The sequence below is a fragment of the Sus scrofa genome, chromosome 8 (genome assembly GCF_000003025.6).
Source record: "Sus scrofa isolate TJ Tabasco breed Duroc chromosome 8, Sscrofa11.1, whole genome shotgun sequence".
Taxonomy (NCBI): Eukaryota; Metazoa; Chordata; class Mammalia; order Artiodactyla; family Suidae; genus Sus; species Sus scrofa.
In genome coordinates, this window is record NC_010450.4 from 132,505,918 (window position 1) to 132,518,415 (window position 12,498).

General features: G+C 39.1%; 1 protein-coding gene across 9 annotated transcripts in view; it reads left to right on the top strand.

Moving 5' to 3' along the window:
• The window catches only part of MAPK10 (mitogen-activated protein kinase 10), a 305,758-nt gene that overhangs the window by 60,100 nt on the left and 233,160 nt on the right, over window positions 1-12,498 (top strand). The gene's annotated exons all lie outside the window — the stretch shown is intronic.

The following is a 12,498-nucleotide window of genomic DNA, read 5'->3' on the forward strand; positions in this document are numbered from 1 at the left end:
GCAGAATGTGAGACTGCATTTGCGCCTTAATTCTTTCTCATTTGAGTTACAGAGTTTTCAAATAAGGGAGCGAGTTACAAAATAAATAACAACAACAACACTAAAATCGGGGCTAGATTCCAGTGCCGGCAAAGAGCACCTAAAAGACTTTGAATTTAAAAGGATTCCTTTTCTTTTCACTTTAACAAGGCAGTTCTATTAGCAAAATTAGCAGGAAAAGCAGCTGCTTTTTCATTTCTTAAATGAAAATCCCAGATAGCTTTGAAAAATCTCCTTTTTCCTGGTCAGTAGAGCAGGTTCATTGTCCCCCAGTCTGTTCTAAACTGAGCTAAAAGCTTGACGACTCATCAGGTGAGTAGCTTGTGGGCATTATTCTTGGATAAAGGCACCTAAATAGGCTATTTGTAGTTTAACTAAATCATGCCATGAGACACCCTCACTTGCAAAAAGGAGGATGAGCTGTAGGAATTCGTTTAAGGATAGAAGCACAGAGGCATTACGTTACCATGCCTCTTACAAGTTTACTTTCTCCCCCCCTTTTTCCTTGTCTCCGTATAATCTTCCAGTCAAGATAGCAGTTCAGCAAAAAGAAGACTACTCATTTTAAGCTCTATGCAGAAATACAGGATAATAATATCAGATGTTTCATCTTTTTGGAATAAAATATCATGATATAATCAATCTTTTTTTTTTTCCTATAAGAAATGCATTCTTATTTTTTCCCCTTGAGGTTTCAGGTATTAAAGAGATATCTAGGAGTTCTCTTGCGGTGCAGCAGGTTAAGGACCTGGCATCGTCACTGGGGTGGCTCGGGTCTCTGCTGTGGTGTGGGTTTGATCCTTGGCCTAGGAACTGCCACATGCTGCAGGCTCAGCCAAAAAATAGAATAAAATAAAGCGGTGGCTAAAGATCACAAATAGATGAGACTTAAACCCTATTCTAATGCCTACTTGACCTCCAATCTGAAATTCACCTTGTTCCACAACTATTTTTCTTTCGAATCAATTTATTTCTTCTTTTATACTTTCCTATTAATATTAATGATGTCACCATTTCCGTAATGGGCTATGCTGAGCATCATCTGGGTCATTTTTGCGAGGTATCTCTCTCTTAATCATCATATTCACCTACTGGTGCATTTCAGAGAGTCTACCTGGAAAATGACCCTTGCGTCTGTAGTCCGGGGTTAGAGCTCCACTTCAGGACTCGGTTGTCCATTGCTTCTCACCGCGACTAGGAGAATAGCTGCTTCCTGGTATCCTACCTCTCTTCTCTAATTTGCCTGATGCAAGACTCTCAGATTACTACTCAGAAATCTTTAATTATTCCCTCTTGCCTCAGAAGGAAGTACAGATTTTCACCCAGGAATTCAAGGATCTTTATAGCAATGCTGCTTTGTTCATTATTCCTATTTAATGTCCTATTTAATGTTCCCTATTTGCCCAACACGCTGTGCTCCAGCCAAACTAGACTCTGCACCGTTTCCTGAACCTGGCTTGTGTTTCGCGTTCCTGTCCTTATACTCTTTTAAAGCCATTTCCTTTTCCTGGGTTAACCTTGCTTTCCGTCTCTGCCTTTCAAAATCGTATTTGCTTGTGCATCTCTGTGTCTCTCGCTTCTGACTCTCCTTATCCCAACCTAGTGTGCTCCCTTCTCTCTATGAATCTCCAAAGCCCTCTGTACTTCTTTGAAAATTCCTTATATTATAATCAGTGGAACATCTTCCAACACTCTTACAACTCCCTAGGTCCACACACATACGCACATGTAAGAGTTCCTTGTAAAAAACATTAGGCCAGTTGAATGGAACTGGGGTTCCATCACCCTGGGCAATTCTGTCGCACATTGAAAAGTCTCGAAGCTCTGCACTTAGCCTATTAAACACACAGTCTGAAACTTTGTGCAGTGTGAACCCAGGGACTCCCTCCATCACAAGGTAGACAATGTAAGGATTTATTTATTTTCCAATTAATGGACCTGTTGGGCTTTTTTCTGGAAATTTGACTTGATTTATACCATTGTAAGTCAGCTGAAGCTTTTTTTTTTTTTTTTTACTCTGGTAAATGACCCTAGTTATGCTTCATTTTCTCTTCTGGCCCTCCTTATGGTACATGGTTTACAAGTGGAATGACTGCACAGATTCAGAAGATTATTCGATCCATGCTTGAATTATAGACTCTATAAGTTTACTTAGCAATTTAGAAATATCTAGAATTCAAAGTAAAAATTTCCCCCCATAAAACCTCCATATACCCGTGGGCACACATAGTAAATAGTTACCACTGCAGCTCATGGCTTCATGGCAAGATTTTCATTCAGTGGGTGAAGTCCATTGGAGAAAATGTTAAATGTTTTTTTTTTTTTAATTGCTGAAATTTTCCAAGAGTAAACAGCAAATACATGCCACTACTTCTCCTTGGTTCTCCCTCAAGAACATTTATTTTTTTATCTTGAAATGTCTGAGAACATTCCAATCTATCGTAGTGAATATTTTATCTTCTATAAAGATTCTGAGCACACAGCATCATATTTACAGTGATAAGATGAATTGTAACAGTATCTTTGAGATTCTAAAGCTGATATGACTAGTTTGCTTATGGCAAGACTAGAAAGGAGTTCTGAGTGGATACGTTAATTCGGTAGTTCTCAAAGAATGATCTGTGGATCCCTGGGAATTCCCGAGATCCTTGCAGGAAATCTGCAGGGCTAAAAATTATTTCATAACACTGTCAAAATACCATTGCCTTTTCCCGCACTCAGTCTTTCAGTAATTTACAGTAAAGTTTTCCAGAGGCTACATGATATGTGATACCATAACAGATTGAATGCAAAAACAAATATGAGACTCTAGCTATTGCCTATTAAGCCAGCTATTAAATAGCTTTGCAAAAATATAAAACATGGCCATTCTCTTCATGCATTTGGGGGGAAAATATAGTTATCTTATGAGAATGCATTATTTATATTAATATTTAATGGGTTCATTATAGTTATTTGAATAGACATTTAAAATGTTTATTAGCTTAAGTTCCTAAAATGGTGAATCTGATAGATCTAATGATTGTAAGCAGAAGTTCTTTGGAGTTCCAACTATTTTTAAGAGGACCGGAGAAAAAAGTTCATGTATATAAAATAAAGTCCAACATTATCGAACAGATTACCTGGATTTTGTGTGTGGTAACTGTATTACAGTTGACTTTTGAACAAAATGGGTTTGAACTGCGTGGGTTCACTTCCATGTGGATTTTCGCCAGTACGATAATGTAAGATCTGAATCCACAGATGCAGAACTGTGGATATGGAGGGCTGACTGTGAAGTGATATGTGGATTTTCCACTACCCTGGGGGTGGGCGACCCTACCCCATGTTGTTAAAGGGGCAAATGTATTTTACGTTGTGATGATATTAGGCATGAAAATTGACTTCATTTCCTTGAGTTTTTAAAAATAATGAGTATCGGAGTTCCCAGTGTAGCTCAGTGGGTGAAAAACCTGACTAGTATCCATGAAGATGCAGGTTCAGTCTCTGACCTCGCTCAGTGGGTTAAGGATCTGACATTGCCACAAGCTGCAGTTTGGGTCGCAGATGCAGTTTTGATTCCAGTTGCTGTGGCTGTGGCTCCGATTCCACCTTTAGCCTATGCCATATGCTGCAGGTATGGCCCTAAAAAAAAGAAAAAAAATATTAATGGGTATCAGTGGAGACTCCTACTTGTCTTAAAACGAAAATGACAATGTCAGTTTGGATTTTGTTTTAATTTTTATTGAAACTTGAAATAAACAATAAAGTGATGTATCTATTCTCCTGCTCTATCATTGTATTTCAGAATTACATTTTCTTTGATTTTTAATTGTTTTAATTTTACTATATGAGTAACTATCATTTAGTTACTGAAAATGATTTTTATATTCTTACATAATGGAAACATAAGCTTTCTCAAGGGAATAGTCTTAAAACAATCCAGTGATAATTGCTTGAGTTCCAGAGACCACCTGGCCTTTTCCCTAGGGTTGCATTTATGGATGGAAATATGGATAGAAATAGAGACTTTTTTTTGGCCGTGCCTGTGGCGTGATTCCTGGGCCGGGGGTCAGTCAGACGTCACAGCAGCAGCTATGCCAGATCCTTAACCCACAGAGCCACCAAAGAACTCCAGAAATAGAGACATTTTTGAAAGTTATAAAACAGGAAGAAATTCAATACTGGATTAATAAATACTCCAAAACAAACATTTAGGTAGAAATTGCAGGTTTGAACAAATTCAGAATCAGGAGTGAGGAAACAGAAAACATCTTTTAGCTTTTGACCCTTTAAAGTTCAGAATCCTTCAGCGGCTTCCCGCTGCTCTGGGGCAAAGTCCAAACTCTTGAGCACAGCCATGGATGCCAAGCCCCGGATTCCAGCACAATCTCAGCCTCTTTCCATGACTGCGCTGATGCCTCTCTCTCCGCATCGCCTCATCTTCAGTCATAGCCAAGTACTTCACTTTTCTCTGTCTCTTTGTTTTTAACAGATTTTCCCCCAAATGTGGAATTCCTCTTTCCTTCGTCTGGAAAACTTGTTCAAGAAATAGGCTTAGTAGTGGGTATTATCTAGAGGATCCTCTGGGGATTGTTGATTCCCCAGGGTGTGCAGGGTTGTTTGATGTGTCTACTGACTTGACTGTTGTACAGCTTCAGTGGTAGAAGTTAAGGTGTAGAAAACTGATAGCAATTCAAAGGATTCTTATCCATTGCAATACAAACAATTCCTGTTCATAGCAGTGCAAATGAATTTTGTCCAGTAGAGGATATACATCTCTGTGAGTCAAATAAAATATGTGACACATGCTCATTTTACATGTGAGTAAGGGTAATGTTTTTAACATTTTGAAAATCATATTTTAGTACTTGCCTCTACAACCACCATGTGTAAACTCCTATTTGGGAGTTCCCACTGTGGCTCAGTGGGTTAGGGATCTGGCATTGTCCCTGCAGTGGCGCAGGTTTGATCCCAGCCCTGGTGCAGTGGGTTTAGGATCTAGTGTTGCCACAGCTGTGGGGCAGGTCACAGCTGCAGCTCGGGTTCTATCCCTGGCCTGGGAACTTCCATATGCCATGGGTGTGGCTGAAAAAAAGAAAAAAAAAGATTTATTTATTCTTTAAGTTATGGTGAAAATACCACCTGCTCAGTGGAACTGTTTTCTATTTCCATTAGCAAAAATGAGGTTTTTGATGTATAATGTTCCCACTGTACTTTTCATCTGCTTCTATTGCAGGTCTTTGGAAATTATAGAAATCTGTCTATATTTCTGTTTTTCCCACTAGAATAGCTCTTCAAAAGCAGAAAATATGTTTTATTCGTCTTTTTATCATGTGTTCCTTTGCCAAGCATACATAGCACATGACGTATAGATATTTGCTTGGTAAATGCTTATTGATGAATGAAAGTAGAAATTACAGAAGAGGGAGATGAGCATGTTTTCACGTTTGTTGATAAGGAGAAGTAGGTTTCTCAGGCAGAACCCAGAATCACTTTTTTACTTGTAGACTTTCTGGGAAAATCTAATTTAGTATGAAATTGAAAAAAGTTGAAAGAAGACGCTTAATGAAGCCAGAATGAATATCAGACCTAGAAGAGATAAGGATTAAGAGAGCTGAGATTTAGAGTCTTGCATTATGGCTTTTTTTCCCTGAATTGCTGTGGTTGAGACATTTTTCTTCTATCATAGTTTATGTATCTGTGAACTAGGGATAATAATTATTGTAATTATCAGACAGAGTAATTCCTGTAAGGGGATGTTTGAGTCAAAAGTGGGCGGGAGGCAGCCTTATGTCGCTCATTTGGCTATGGGTGAGAATGAGAGAAATTTAAAATAAACATGTCCTTTTTACAATTTGAAATATACAACTGTGGCTTGAATAAAATTAAAAGGCAATTAGACTGCTTACTCTGAATTTGGAATTTGGGCAAGTCTTTGGGGTTATCCTTACCGGTTTTGTTTTTATTTACATATTTTTAGGCACTAGTCTTTGGCAAAAGAAGCAATCATTAGAATGAAGAGATAGACTTTTTTTTTTGTCAGCTATTTTGCACAGTTAAATTGAATTATGTTTGGAAACTTTAAGATTCAGATTTTTTTTTCACTAATGTTTGCCTATTTCTTCTGGTGCAAAGAGTGATTTCCAGTATTTACTCCATAAATACTAGGTCACTTACAAATAGTAGAGTTAAAAATCAGCAGTAAATTCTGAATTTATGTGCTGGCAGGTGAGAAAACCCAAAGTGTTTACTAACAAGGCTCTCTGCTGTTTCCATGGCAACAGAGGCTAGTTACCGTCAGCCTGGAGTTACTGTCAGCCTAGAGTCTCTTTGAAGGTTGACTTCAGCAGTGAACTCTGTGTGATGCTGCCCCATGTCTGGTTTCTGTGTTTCCTGTTCCAAGCAATTGTTTCTTATTCTGAATACTAATGACTGGCTTACAAAGGCCGTGTGGTTCAATTTCCCTGAAGATGGGCCTGGAAAAGTAGTGAGCTTTTTTTTTGCCTGTAGTACATTAAAAACCGTACATAATTGGATTATGCATTCCCTAACTAGCTATGCTAGTAATTTATTAATAATGTACCTTGCTATTATTAGGCAGCTGGGCCTAAATGAGAAATGGCAGTGCATCGGTCATCGTCGAGCCAAGTGCGTTTCAGGAGGCTCGCCGACTTGGGCTGGGCAGCATCGTCATGTAAAGCCAAACGGTTGTGCACGTGGTTGCTGGCAGAAAAATGCATTTGCAGCTGAAGTGCTTTTTTGCTGTTTAAAGTGTTCATACATTGATTGCTCTGAAATGGGAGAAAAAGCAGCTGCCTGAAATGCCAGTGAAATGGCTGAGAAATTTAAAATGAGAGGGGGGACAAATAAGAGCGTTTGAATAGAGAAACAAGCTAAGCAGTTTTTGCTCTTTAAAAACGAAGCGTCCTGTGATGGTAAAGTTTTAATTGTGTGGTGGTTATCAGTGTAGAGAATTGGGATCCTCTTTGACTGGGTCACACCCTATACCAGGAGTCTGAAGACCAGATTTGTTGTAATTATATTTCTCGCCAGCAGGTAAGTTCCTTGAAGGTAGACTGTTTCTGCAATCCTGACAGCCAGCGCAAGGCCTGACACACACGGAGAGCTCGATAAATATTTAATGAGTTAAACGAAACTCAATGAATCCCCTGCAAGAAGTTTCTGGTATTTAAGCCCATCCCGTTTCCTGGAAGAAGCTGTTAGATTCTTCCTTTCCTTAAAGAGCATATCAACTGCCGTGGCCCTTACTGCTCTGTGACCTGGAGCTTCCACAGGCAGTGTGGCCAAAGTGTCTGTTCCCAGCAGGCACCACGCAGGGGCGGCTCTTAGCATCAGCATTTTTTTCCCAGCTAGTGGATCCAATTAATCATAGCTTTTGGTGGCAGCATTTGCCATTTCTGTCTCTTTGACTGGCCACCCTGTCTACCTGGTCCCAAAGCTCTTGTGGTGGTTTTGTGCAGGCTCTTCCAGTGCTGTCCCTCTCCTTGTGCCAAATGCCGTCCTTGGTTCTCAACTGGAGACGGCTTTGTCTGCTTCCTTTCTCCCAGCTGCCACTGCCCCACTGACCTGGGGACATCTGGCAATATCCGGAGTCATTTTTTGGCTGTTACAGCCTTGCAAGAGGTAGGGTGAGATGGAGGGCTATCAGCATCTGCTAAGTGGGGGCCGCAGAATGCACAAGACAGCCCTCCCAGCAAAGACCTTTTTGGCACAAAATACCAGCAGAGCCAAGGTCGAGAAACCCTGCTCTTGTGCTTCAGGTTCTTCCGTGGAACTCGTTCGGACCCTTCAGCATGACCCTCTGCCTTCCCACCTCCACCCCACCCCCTTTCCCCTTAGATCTGGCTTGTTTCCTATGCTTCAAAAATCGGCTTTCTTTACCTCAAGATGTTGCCACAGAGAGAGAGATTCTCACTCGTTGGGACCAGAGTCTGAACTTGAAGACATGGTTGTTTTGCCCCAAATTCCAGACAGTAGAAAGGCAAATACGCAAATTCAGCGCTAGGAGTAATCAATTCTGAATAGCCCATTGCTTTTAAGAGAGACATAAAAAAAAAAACAACCCTCTACAAATACACCACATGGGGTTTCAAAGCTGCTCTATAAATAAGAAATATTTTGTATTGTTCTAAAGTTTTTCTCATTATAGAGAAATTTTAAATTGGGTCTTAGAGTATTATATCAAATTTTGGAATGCAAATGTGGTTCAATAATCCTAATAATGTCATTTTTAGGATGGGCTTTTTTTTTTGTCTTTGAAAACTCTAAATTGATCTAAATGATATTACAGGTATTTAAAAAAAAAGAACTGAACATTTTTATTTATGGCTATGGGGCTTAAATTTTGGTTCTAACATGGAAAAGTTAGATAATTGCACAGCACCAAATAGACCTTTCCAAAACTTTAAGAAGGGAGTCTTGATTGTCACGTGTTAACTGATTTCAGTGACAATTGAAGGGAGAGAAGCGTTTAATCTTAAATTCTTTACAAACATTAATTAATTAATGTTCATAACTCTCTTATAATAAGAAATGTATGCCATGTCTTTTGAAAGATTGAACACTGTTTACCATATAATATTCCAGTTTAGCAAATTCATAAACAGTGATTAAGGGTAGTGTTTCTGCTCTCAAATACTGTAATTACGTCCCCTTCTCAGATGCTTTCTTTGTAAATAGCATTACATAGTAATTTTTAGTCTTTGACTTTAACCAACTGGTCTTGAGAGTGTAAGAGAAAGGAAATCTGGATAATAAATTACAAAGCACTGAGATAAATTAATATTAATGTTACAGTAAATCATGTCTCTCTGTTGCCAAAATTAAGTCTGTAATTAATCTCCTTTCCTTTTAGTTTTTATTTAAAGTACTTTAAAAGTTTCCTTTCATGGGTATTCTGTACATTTAAAGTTGCAAAATGAGTGAGGTGTCATTGTTATTACTACTTTTATCTGAAAAGTTAATTTTCTTATTTTAGGCTGATTCCTATTTATTGCACTACTAAATTGACGCATAACAAAGAGGTCAAATCTCACAAGCATTCACATAATTGGTAGACCGTTCAGGTTTCTTCTTTTATAAATAGAAATTTAGAGGTTACGTTAGCACTGACGATTAATATTGGCTTCATGGGGGCAGGGCAGAATAATGTCTTTCAACTTTTCCTGTGCCCATCTCCCCAAATCCTTTTCTCATCTTTCCCACCTCTTCTCTCCGTAAAGAAAAACAGAGAACTAAATCAGAACCCACTCTGCCCATCTCTGCTGTAAGTCTTTGGAAGTTGAGACAAGGAAGAAGAAAACAAAAAGGGGAAGATACTGGGAAGTAAAAGTATATTTGGGTGAGCCATTGAGAGTTCTGGAACAAATATTCAGTTGGCTAAGCATTAAGTTTGATCAGGCACTGACGGCCAGAGATAAGGCTTGTCAGTAACCATAAGCTTGGCTCGGGGACGCAGTGGGACACAGGAGCAGTTCTTAGTTCAAGCACCTGGATACTTAGTGTCTCCTCTAACCATCAGGAGGACTGGACTGCAAAGAGTAAACACCTGAAGCCCTTCCCATCACTGGGGAAGGGCTCTGGGTATTTACTACACCTTAGAGTAAATACCTGAAGCCCTTCCCATCACTGGGGAAGGGCTCTGGGTATTCACTACACCTCAGAGTCCAGTCCTCCTGATGGTTAGAGGAGAGTCTCAGTGGTGATTGATGTGACAGTGGCCTGGTTTACTTAAACGAAATGGTAGGAAATTCAGATCCATTTATTCTACCATGGAGTTTCATTCTTCTATTTTTAAAAATTTGCTGAGTGCATTTTGTTTGCCAAGATTTGGGGAGGAATTCAATAATATTAATACAGCCCCTGCTCTAGAAACATCCACACACTCTTGGGGAACACAAATAAGAAAACAGAAAATGATACTCGAGTGTGACACATATTGTTATGAGTAATCTAGAGTGCTCTGGAAGGAAGGGGTTAGCCCAGACTTAGGGAGGAATTAACATTCAGACTGAGTCTTGCAAAAACCATGGAGTTAAGCAAGTCCAGTGAGATTATGGGGATAGCATTTGGGGCAGATAGAACAGGTCAGACAAAGACTTTGACCCAAATGAGAACAAACATAGAGAATCACTAGCGGTCCAAGTGACGGGACTGGAGGGGAGGAGATACCAGCCGTGAGTCTGGAGAGATAAGAGGGGACTGGACCATGAAGGACCCTCTGTGTCATCCGAGCGAACTTAGAGTTTATCCAAACAAAGAGAGAGGGCCATTGAAAAGTGTCCAGAAGGAGGGTTATTACAGGCTTTACATTTTACATCTATCACTCTGGCGGCAACGTCGGGAAAGGAGTAGAGGCAAGATTAGAAATAGGAAAGACGTTGAAGGCAATGATAACATGGGGTAATGTCTATGGAACCAATTACAGGGACAAAATTCTCACCAGTAAACTTTTTAGGAATAAAATCATTTAAGTGTGTACACATAAAACAGTATGTAACATCTTCGTACCTAGAGTTTTTATGTAACTATAAAGCCAACAGATTTACAAGTTAAATACCAAAAAGTTAAAAAATAATAAAGCACAAACGACTAGCATTACATTAACATGCTAGATCATGTGGTTTTGCTGAAAATAAATCCCTTGTATTAAGTTTTAGGACAAAAAGATTTTTTAAATTTATATTTCACTCATTTACTTAATTCTTTGCACATGGCACACCATCATTTGAGTCATCGTTGTAGTTATTGGTTTCTTTTTCCTCTTTTAGGAGCAAATTAGTTTTAAATGACAATTTCTTATTTTGATCACCCAAAAATGTACTAGTGCATCAAAAGTGTAGTACTGAAAAGTTAACAATATTAAATATTATTCTTCACTGCATAGTCTTACTGTTAACCAACCATGGCATACAAATATGGCATCTGTGTAAACACATTAGCTTAGAACAAATGTATGGTGATGGTCTAGCCCAGGTTTTTCTACTTTGAATATTTATTATATTGCATATGTGATGTGATGCCTCAAGTATTTGCATCTCCTTCCTTTTTTTGTTTTTGAGCTATTGTGAATTTGGCTTGGTACCACAAACTCATTTAACCTTTCGTTGACTTGAGTTAATGATTTATATATCAGTTCAACTTTTCCATTAGCTAAGGATCATTAAAGAAGGCATTTTAACATCTATGTTTTTTATGGTGTAAAATAAAATTCTCAACCTACTACTTAATACAAAAAACTAAGCCTTATTCTACAAACATCTTTTTCATTTACAAAATATGTTCATAATGTAGAAGTTTTGTCTTTATAGGTGGTAAAAATTCAGTATGGCTCCTATGGTATCTGATTGCTTTCATGTGACTTTAGAAACAAACTTAACTCATTCTTTCAATAAACATTTATTGAGTGCTCGCCCTGAGCCAGCAACTAGGGATGCAAACTGTACAAGAGAGGCAGAGCAGGTAATGGAAACCAGAAATGGTTATAACCCTTTCAAAGTTAAATACCATACTGTAGTCAGTGGTACCTGAACTAGTAGTAGCATCAGTATCACCTAGGAGTTTGTTAGAAATGCAAACGCTGAGGCCTGATCTCAGGCCTATGAATCAGAACCTCTGAGAACCACCTTCAGTCTGTTTCACAAGCTCTCTAGGGGATTCCCAGGCATACTGAAGACTGAGAACCCCTGCCTTGGCAGGTTGAGATGCGTTTCTTCCAAGACCAAGGCTGCAGGAAGTCAATTTTTTCCAAAGGCAGAGGTCTTAGAAATAGACTTTACAAAAAACGTTTTAAGGAATAATCAGAAATGCACATTGAAGGTCATCAAAGGACTAAGATACAGGAAATTTTCATTATTAAAAAAATGATGGTAGAAACTGTTAAAAATTCTAACTTTAATGAGAGTTTGATTGTGCTTTTCTTCTTAGAGTGGATTAGGTGCTTTATCTCATCCAAGTCTCTGGCAAGAGGTTTCTAGTGCCATTGAGCAGATTATAGGCAAAGAAAATTACATTTGCATTCCAGTTCTGTGTTCACCAGTCAGTGCTGCTCTTTAGCTTTTCTCATTCAAAACAAAACAAAACAAACAAAACAAAAATCCTCACCTCATAGGGGAATTCCTACCTGGTTCTTTTTGGTTCCATTTTATCGGAAGAGTGAAACTTTCCTTCCTGTCCCGCCTCATGAGAAGTGAGGGCCTTTTCTCGGTTGTGCGGGGTGTTAACCCAGATGTGTGCTGATCAGCACCCGGCAAAGCCTCGAAGGGCTTTGTCTTCAGGTTCCAGGAGCTGTCTGGGCAGCAGCCCTTCCAGGTACTCTGCCCCCAGGGCTCTGGCCGCCTCAGCCTCCCTGAACTCTCATCCTCTCACCTGCGGGACACCGAGACCCTGAGCTTCCTTGGGCTTCTCCTCCCTGTGGCTTTAAAGCTGCCTTGTAAAGATCACTTTTTTTCTTTTTCT